A 9,746-nucleotide genomic window follows, 5' to 3' on the forward strand; every position below is an offset into this window, starting at 1 on the left:
GGATCCCCAGGTACATCATTTTGATTATTTATTTTTGAAGTTTATAGAGTGACTCGACGAGTTGGTGCTACAACTCGCCGAGTAGTGTCGCGAATGGCCACATGGTTTTAATGATCTACTCGATGAGTCCGAGAGGCGACTCGCAGAGTAGGTGCTGGAATGAGAAACCCTAAATCCACGGGTTTGGGACCTATTGAAAAGCACTTATAGCCTCCTTTTGCGTCCATACTTCCCAGAGAGTAACCCTAAGCGATCTTTGAGCTTATAGGGAGAGAGAGAGAGAGAGAGAGAGAGCTAACTTGAGCAATTTGGTGTGTCTTTGCAAGGAAGGAGAAGGTTTTCAAGCAATGAGCAGAAGGAGGTTGATAGATCTGTTGATATTCGTCCAAGAGCTTCTGTTAGAGGTATCAATTTTGAACTTTTCTCTTTTGGTTTGAGTAGATCTCTCATCTTGAAGATTAGGGCTCTTTTTCTATGTATTTTAGGACTTTGAGAATTTGGGGTTCATGAGGAGGCTTGAACTCCAGATCTGGACCCTAGGAGATCTCTAGCATCTAAAGGTTCCTGCTTTATTCAGCCTTGGTGAAGTTCGTGAGAGAAAAACCTTATTTAGGGCATGTTCTTGGCATTTCTTGCCCAAAGTGCCATGCATGGACGTAAAGTCTGTGACTTTACGTGGTAAATGAGCCCTGAGAATATAGATCTGGAGTTTGGGAAAGTATCCTGCCTTGAAATCGTCTGAATGCAAGTTGAGTCTGAATGGACTCGTCGAGTTGATGAGCCGACTCGGCGAGTAGATTAGGGTTTGTCCCGATGGACTGGATCATGCGAGATGGACCTTCCTAAGGTTACTGAGAAACGATGGGACTCGACAAGTCGCACGAGTGCACTCGGCGAGTCTGGCCAATTTGGACTGTTGACTAGAGATTGGCATCTGTTGACTTTTAGGTCTGGTCAAAATGAGTAATTGAGGTCAGGGAGGGGTAAAATGGTCTTTTACCCATTTCTAGGGCTAAGAGTGTAAGAGAGATCAATGAATGGTTTATTTGAGTGTGAGGAGAGTATTAATTAGAGATATTATCCTTGTAATAGGCGGAGGCTAGATTGAGGATTCCGAGCACGAGATTTTACTAGCTAGCCTACGAGGTGAGTCTTCTCACTATACTTTACCTAGAGTGGTAGTTATGTGTGACCAGAGGGTCGTATGTGCTTATTTGAGTTGTGCATTGTTTGTGTGATATATATTTATGCTATATTATGTGATGCTGAGACCGGACTAGAGGGTCCAACGAGCTATGGGACTGGAGGGTCCCAACCAGACCGGACCGTAGGGTTCAACTAGCCATGGGACTGGAGGGTCCCACTGAGACACATAGACCGGAGGGTCTTACAATGTTATAGCCTCGAGTGGTTAATGTGATGTATGTGGTATTTTGGGGAACTCACTAAGCATTCGTGCTTATTGTGTTATGTGTTATATGTTTCAGGTACTTCCGAGGATCGCGGAAAGGCACCGACTTGATTGTACACACACACCTGAGCCGGAGTATATTTTTATGGATCCTGGATTGTGATAAATACTTTTTGAAAACTATGTGGATGATTGATATTTGGAGTTTTTGAGAAATGTGACATGTGTTTTATTGTAATTAAAAATGAAAAATTTGGTTTGAAAATTTATGTCATTACAAGTTGGTATCAGAGCATTGGTTTGAGGGATTCGGATGTACCTTCGGGTATGTCTGGACTCAAACTGAGGATTTGAGAAAAAATTTCAAGAGAAACGATTTTTCTAAAAACGAGTAAGAGTTTCTAAGAGAAAAGCGGAAAAGAGCAGTGTGTACAATCAGCCAGCGCCCGAACGGTGATTTCCCAAAATACCCTTACTTTATGTGTTATGAGATATTATGAGATATATTATGCATGCTAGAGAGTAGGCTAGGTATTTCATATGTTAGGACAAGAGTGGCCTGATTTGTGATGCCTTAGCCTAGGAGTTACTGCTACTGAGAATTGCTTGGAGTGTGAGTAGGTAGCAGAGAGGAGCTTATGAGAGGTCTGCTAGAGAGTAGCATGTTTTCGGAGAGGCATAGAGTACTTGCGATCTGGGGTCCTAGGAGGAGGACTTGGCATGAATACGGATGCGGTGTGGAAGGTAGTATTGGGCCCGTACTACTGGAAGCACCGGATCGGTGAGCGGTCCAAGTAAGAATCCTTAGGGTGCTAAGGAACAAGTAGGGGTGAGTGATCGAGTGTGAGTATACTCAAGCGAGTCTCTGATTATTTTGTGTTGTGTTTCAGAGACATCATGGTGGGTACGCGCCACAACCCAGAGAGCAGCGGTGTTAGCGATGACGAGATTCGCAGGATGATTCAGGATGAGGTGGCCGCAGCTATCCGAGAGGCCATCCTGGAGATGTTTGGGTCTATTAAGACCACCTTGATTGAGACATTTGATGAGCGGTATGCTGCTGTTACCGAGACGGCTGCTGCAGTAGCCACCGCAGCTGTCGCTGCTGCCAGGCCATAGGGGGTGACTCGTTGCTGTACCGGGAGTTCAGCAACCAGAGTTTGATGGGACTCAGGATCTGATTGCCGCGATGAGATAGATTTCCGATATCGAGGGGTGTTTCTACACTTGTTCCTATCCGGAACATTTGAGCGTACGGTTCGCGCTGAACCAGCTTCGCTTGGGGGCGAAGGACTGCTGGAAGTTTGTGACAGCCAGTTTCACTCCTGCAGAGCACACTGCAGTATCATGGGAGGGAACGGTTGGCCCAGGAGTTTCTGTCCCTCAAGTGTCCCTCAAGCATAGGACAGAGTCAGTGACAGTGATTCCGAGGATGTTCCATGACAGTGATTACGAGGATGTTCCATTTATGGGAGAAAAAATGGAGATGGGTTGGAGATGGTCTTAGTAACAGTTTTGAAGAAGATTTCAGTACCAAACCTAATCGATTGACGATGCCTTTAGAGAGAGACGGTGTGTTTTTGGAGCCGATGGAAGTTTCTTGACGTGTAGAAAGATGGAGTGGTGATCATGTGAGTAATGAGATTCCATGAAGGATGGAATAAAAGAAATATGATGGATCGGTTATGTCCAAATCCAAAGATTTGAAGCGATGAAAGGTAATTGGATGTGGGAGGCAGTGAGAAGATGAGGAAGATAGATGGAACACGCATTAAAACGGTGTACAGAGAAAACACCACGTAACACACATGTGTTTAAACAATAATCCAGAGATCACCATTAAAAAACAATAATCCAGACAGGAGAAAAAAAAGGAAAACAAAAAAGAAAAACCCACCAATAGGATGCAAGAATTGTTCACCAAGGAGTTTAGAATTAGTATGTATATATAATTACTAATTGGTTATTTAATGTAAAATAATATAAAAAACATCAAACATAACAAGACCATATATAATTACTATGAATAATAGGAAATGAATAATAGAAACATCTTTGTCATATTTTACAACAGTTAAGGACCACTAAACGAGGAAAAGTGACTTTTATGTGGGTATTATTTTTCATATAAATTTCAAGATTTTTTTTTTGTTTTTACAAATTAGTCAATATGTGGTTCTTTCGGGTATCTCACATCTTATATTTGGGGTAGACACGTTTGCACATATTGATACACAAACAAATCTTGTTGACCGGTTTAAATTCTTTGAGTAGACTTGGTTTTCATCATCCTTCCTTGAACAACGGAAATTATCTCCACATTTTTGGCACTTCTATATGTATTCATGCGTGTAATTTTTTTAAGAGTTTTTGTAAAAATCATTTTAATATTTATGAATATTAAAATAGGTGGAAAACAACAAAATACTCATCGTTGGACCGCAAGATAGTTTTATTGAAGCCGGGAAGGTATTGGAAAATTTGAAGCTATATTAGCAAATATATTGCTACATATAAATTATATGTAAATTGTTTCACATGTTAATTGGTCTTAATTTTCATTAAAGTCATGGTTTCCTCTTTTATGATATAAAATATCACATGTGAACTAAAGATAGGTCATGCATATTTTAACGTTGTACCAAACATTTTTTTTATGATAGGAGTGTGTTAGTATTAGTCTCTAATAAAAATTCGATATTAGTATCCAAAACATGCCTATGTTGTTTAGTTTACTGATGCTGGAATAATGGAATAATACGATGCATAGATATGCATTTAAAAAATAATAAGTGAATCTTAATCGATATTATAGACTACAAAATGAATATAAATGTCACTTTGTGCATTTTCCAGTGGACTGAAACAGCGTAGTAGAGATGTATGTACCAGTATGGTGATAAACGGACATAGGCTATGTAGTATTTGTTGGATGTTTCCGTTTTAGTAGAGAAAATAACTCATCAAAGGCATAAAACTACATTACTATATTTCTAAAAATGAAAATGTTTGTATTTTGAATAACATGGAATGTTAAGGTAAAATATGAAAGGTGTTATTATGCAAAATATCGGTAACATATATTAATTTTAATATTTATTTGTCAAAATTTTAAATATGTAATTTTACATTGCCCAAGCCCAAACACAGCTATTCGCCTAATTTCGAATTAATATGCGCCACATTGATCTTTCATAAGCGAAACATTGGTTGATGAAAAAAAGTTTGTATTTTCCTTTGTGTTGAAAAAAGGTTTGTATTTTCCTTTGTATTTGATTTTTGGGATTTTATATAAACGATGAAAGAACATACATTCACTTCCAAAGACAATCAAAAGAGGTGTGGGGATCTACATGCATGACACATGTCAAAAGAGACGGATAAATTCTAAGATAATCAATTAGTAGTGTTGGCTTCTACAATTCCCCAACATGTATCAACCATAACTTCATCAACATTAATTGACTTTAGTGTTCTTATCTGATTTGATAGATTATCAGGATCAATCAGCTCAAACTCCATATCAATGATCCCCAACTGAAATTCATACATAAAAATAGCTTCAAGACTTTAGGGAGTCATCCCATTAGCAATCCTATAACATAAACATTGTAAACAATCAACCGAGTAACTCTTTTACGTTTTTTTATATAAATAAAATAAGAGTAATATTTGTGTATACTTTGTGAGCATTGGCTTAATGGGTATGCTTGGAACCATTGATAATGTTGATATGAAAAAACCGAACCCTTGAAGAGATGAGCAATTCCTGAAGAGTAAAGATTATAAACAAAACAATAATAATCAACTAAAAGTTTGCTCCTTTTTATTAAAAATAGAATAATTACCAAATTTAGGAGCATGTTATATGCTTCAACAACCGCTGCACTATTGAGTCCGTGAAAGAAAAGGGTATATCAGTAAAAAACCACAACGGTAGAAAATCAATCTTGGAATCATCAACGAAGGAAAAAAAATGAAGGAAGAACGGTTCTCATCATGGCACCAATTATTAAATTCTTGACCTACAAAAGGAATTTAAAGATAGAAATCAAAAAGTTTTTTTAAAAAATGTTAATAATTGAAATGTAAAAAAGTTACCGGTGACTATACACTTGATGTCCATCTCTACAAGATCTCATTAGATTAATAATGAGGTTTCTCTAACGTATGGTACTTTCATTACCTGTTTATAATATAAACCGACAAGTTCTATATTTTATATAAATAAAAGAATAAATTACAGGGGGCAAAATCGTAAATAAATTTCATACCATATTTTTCGAAACATTGAAGAGGATCGGGAAGTGACGGTATACAGAGAAGTGAATCACACCCAAAACAAACCAAAATAAATTGGCTTTTATATCTTAAATAAATAACAAAACTTGCTACACAAAACAAAAATAAACACCGAAAAGCTCATCAAGCCAATTTAAATCATCAAAAAACCATCAAAACCCACATAAGATTCTCCAAAAGCATAAAAATTGAAAGTAAAAATTAACCACCCACTAAGAGAAGATTGGTTTTATCACTGATTAGCCGATATCTTGACCAATAATAAAAGAGAGACAGATATAGAGAAAAAGAGGGGCGAGCGGATGAGGCGCAGGCAGGGCTGGTTCTGAGGATTCAAATGCCCAGCACGAGATGGATAAAAAAGGCCCTTAGGCCTTAACGTGTAACAAATTAACTTACATAAACTAATATTTTTATTAAAATGACGATAAACTTTATAGCAATAAACAAAGCAAAATCACAGTATTTTGATGAGTAATTACATATCCTAACAGCTAACCGACGATCCTTGAAGCTCTCCTAGCATTCTTGATTGCAAATTGGTTGATCAACTCTTCATAGTCTATACTCTCTAAGATTTCGTTTTCGATAGATATCATTGCCAAACCGCTAAGTCTTTCTTGTGTCATTGTGGAGCGTAAGTAAGATTTCACAAACTTCAATTTTGAAAAACTCCTTTCTGCAGATGCAACCGTTACTGGAATAGTTACCAATATTCTATATGCAATGCTTGCATTTGGGAAATAATCAAGTTCTTTCAAAAACTTCAAAACATCTATAGGGTTGCTAAACTCATTGGTTTCCAATGTCTCAAATAATTTCAACTCCATATAAAGTTCATCGGCATCAATATCCGATCTTTCTTCAAACTTGAGTGCTTTTTCAAGACGATGACAATACGACTTAAGATCTTTATCTTCAATTCCCCTCAAATTATGTGGAAATAAAAAACCAAATACTCTGTCATACTCTTTGAATTGTTCAAATCTTGTCTCAAGAGAAGAAATAGCTTGATCAACAATGAATAAGAAATAATTGACTCTAAAGTTCTCTTCAGGTGTAAATGAAACTTCTTCGCTAGTTGAACTCTCATCAAACCTTCTTTTCCTTTCAATCAAACGCTTTTGTGGAAATATTGGATCAATACCCATTTCAATAGCAATCTCCTTAGCTTCAACAATCGCTTTTGAAAAACCAGTTTCTCTATAATTCTTGAAGTACCCAATCAATTTGTTTATTTCTGTAATAACATTATCAAGATGCATATCCTTTGATTGTAACTTCTTACTCACAATATTCACATGGTTTAGTACTTCATACCAAATAACAGTTGATACCAAAAATTCAAAGTCACCAAGCTCTTTTTCTGCTAGTGAAGTTGCTTCACTTGCAATTGCAGCATCATTATCTTTTTCTCCAACTTGAAGTAAAGCTTCCCGTACATCCACAAGTTGAAGTTTAATAGCCTTTACACTCTCAACCCGACTTTCCCAACGAGTTTGACACAATGACTTAAGACTCCAAGCTTTAACATTATCTTTCAAAATTTCTCACCTCTTAGTAGAATTTGCAAAGATAGTATAAATGCGTTGGATGAATCCAAAAAAGTTCTTTCCTTTAACACACTTGTTAGCCATATCACATAATGTTAGATTAAGAGAATGACAACAAGAAGGAGTGTAAAATGCTCTAGGATTTATATCTAAAAATCTCTTTTGCACCCCTTGGAGTTTTCCTTTCATGTTTGCTCCATTATCATAGCCTTGACCACGCATATCATCAATTTCAAGACCAAGAGACTTTAACTCCTCAAGTGTAATATCAAATAGTCCTTTTCCAGAGGTATCATCAACATTCAAGAAACCTAAAAAGGACTCCTCGACAGTAACAGAATTATATGATAACGTTAAATACCTCACTATTATAGTCATCTGTTCCTGGTGACTTGAATCGGGAGTACAATCAAGTATGATTGAGTAGTACTTTGCTTCCTTTATCTTCTTGATAAGTTCTTTTTTAATTTCTTGAGCTAGCAAAGATATAAGTTCGTTTTGGATTAAGTGGCCAAGATAATGCACATGAAGCCCATCACTTGTGATCCGCCGAACATGCTCTTTGATAACCGGGTCAAACTCTTCCAACATTTCAATGACACCCAAAAAATTTCCGTTCCCTATTAAATAAAATTAACAAATAAGAAGTGAAATCAGTCATAATAATTAACAAAAAGGTATTTGTATGAATTAGAACAAAAAAATTACAATTTATAGTTACCTTTTTGATACAACTTTTCATTGGATCGACGAAATGCTAAATTATGTTTAGCAAGAAATTTCACTACTGTAATGATTCTCAAAAGGACTTGTTTCCAGTAATCTCTTTCTTTCTTGAATTGCTCGTATTGAACTTTATCAATTGTTTCATTTAAGTTCAGTCTTTTACGCATATCAAACCACTTATTCCTATTTGTAAGATGATCCAATGAAATTTCGTGTTCTTTAACCCTAGTGGTGACATGGTGCCAATCTGCATAACCATCACCATCCAATTTACCTTTTGAAATCCCTTTTCTAAACACTTTACAACAGAAACAAAATACTTTGTCTAGCTCTTTTGAATATACTAGCCATTCTCTATCACACTTCTCCAAATTTGGTAAAGTTCTTGTATATAAAGCTGCAGAAAACCGTCTACCAAATTTATCGTAGGGACCATACATAATACTATTATCTCTTTTAGGGCCTTTCTGGACCAAAAGTTTAATCTCCTCAGAATTAAGTTTTTCCCACCTTCTTGTATCATATATCAACAAGCTCTTTAACGGGCTCTTGCTCTTCTGCCTCTTCTACTTCTATATGCTCTTGCTCTTCAACATGCTCTTCAACATGCTCTCCAATGTGCTCTTCAACATGCTCTTCAATGTGCTCTTCAATATGTTCTTCAACATGTTCTTCAATAGGTTGTCTATGGATAAACTTATCTAGAGCACCGGCGTCAACCTTTCTCTTTTCTTCATCTAGTTTTCTTTTTTTACGTTTTTGACTACCAGATGGTTGTTTAGACTTCATATCTACAATTTTACAAACAATAAACATAATTTGATAAACAATTATACAATAAACAATTCATTGATTTCATTTATACAATAAACAATTATACAATAAACATAATCTCATAATTTAATTTCTGATTCTAATAATCTATTTCAAAATCATTCATTGATTTCATTTAACATTGTGAATCATTCAATCAGATTTCAATATAATAATATGACATAATGACAATATGTCATAGTGATAAACAAATAAACAATTAAAAATTCATGAATCACATTCAAGAATTTGAAAATTAAACAGTTTATCTAAACAATTACACAAGAATTTGAAAATTTGATAATACATTCAAGTATTCAACTGATTCAAGTATGCAATTGAATTGAGAATTATAATTTACAAACTCATAATCCTTAATTCCTTATTCCTCATTCCTTAATTTCTCATTATCTATTACATTAGCAGGACCAAGAATCAAGAATGAAGAATCATTGTCATTGATAAATTGATTACATGAATAGGAATACAAGATAAATCATGATTGGATAATTGTCTAATACTCTAATTGTCTAACACTCTAATCGTGATTGACCCTCACCTAGAAACGGATGTATCGATATTCAATGGAGGATGATTGTTGATTATTGCACGCTGTGTGCCTATGTCGATGTCGCTAACCTGATGGGCGATGGTTGATGCACTGCCCCTTTCGTTTCCCTGCCTTGATTCGGTGATTCCACGATTGCTGCATTGGACTTTTTTTTAAGGAGAACGACTTAACGAGCAAGATGAATCGATGATGAATTGAACAATGATCGATCGCTTGCTGCTGTCTTCGCTAATTCGCTTTAAGTTTCACGCCTGATTTCCGATTCTGAAATTCCGATGGTGTTGGGTTGTTTGGGCCTGACGAATTGACTGATCTACTATAAAAAAAAAAATTTGGGCCCCTTAAAATTTTGGGCCCTGTTCCATTGCCC

General features: G+C 36.0%; 1 pseudogene; it reads right to left on the reverse strand.

Moving 5' to 3' along the window:
• Nucleotides 1-4,807: 4,807 nt before the first annotated feature.
• On the reverse strand, nt 4,808-9,517 carry LOC145157502 (uncharacterized; annotated as a pseudogene).
• Nucleotides 9,518-9,746: the final 229 nt, after the last annotated feature.

Source organism: Lactuca virosa, chromosome 2, assembly GCF_052849685.1.
Source record: "Lactuca virosa cultivar CGN04683 chromosome 2, Lactuca_virosa_CGN04683_v6, whole genome shotgun sequence".
NCBI lineage: Eukaryota > Viridiplantae > Streptophyta > Magnoliopsida > Asterales > Asteraceae > Lactuca > Lactuca virosa.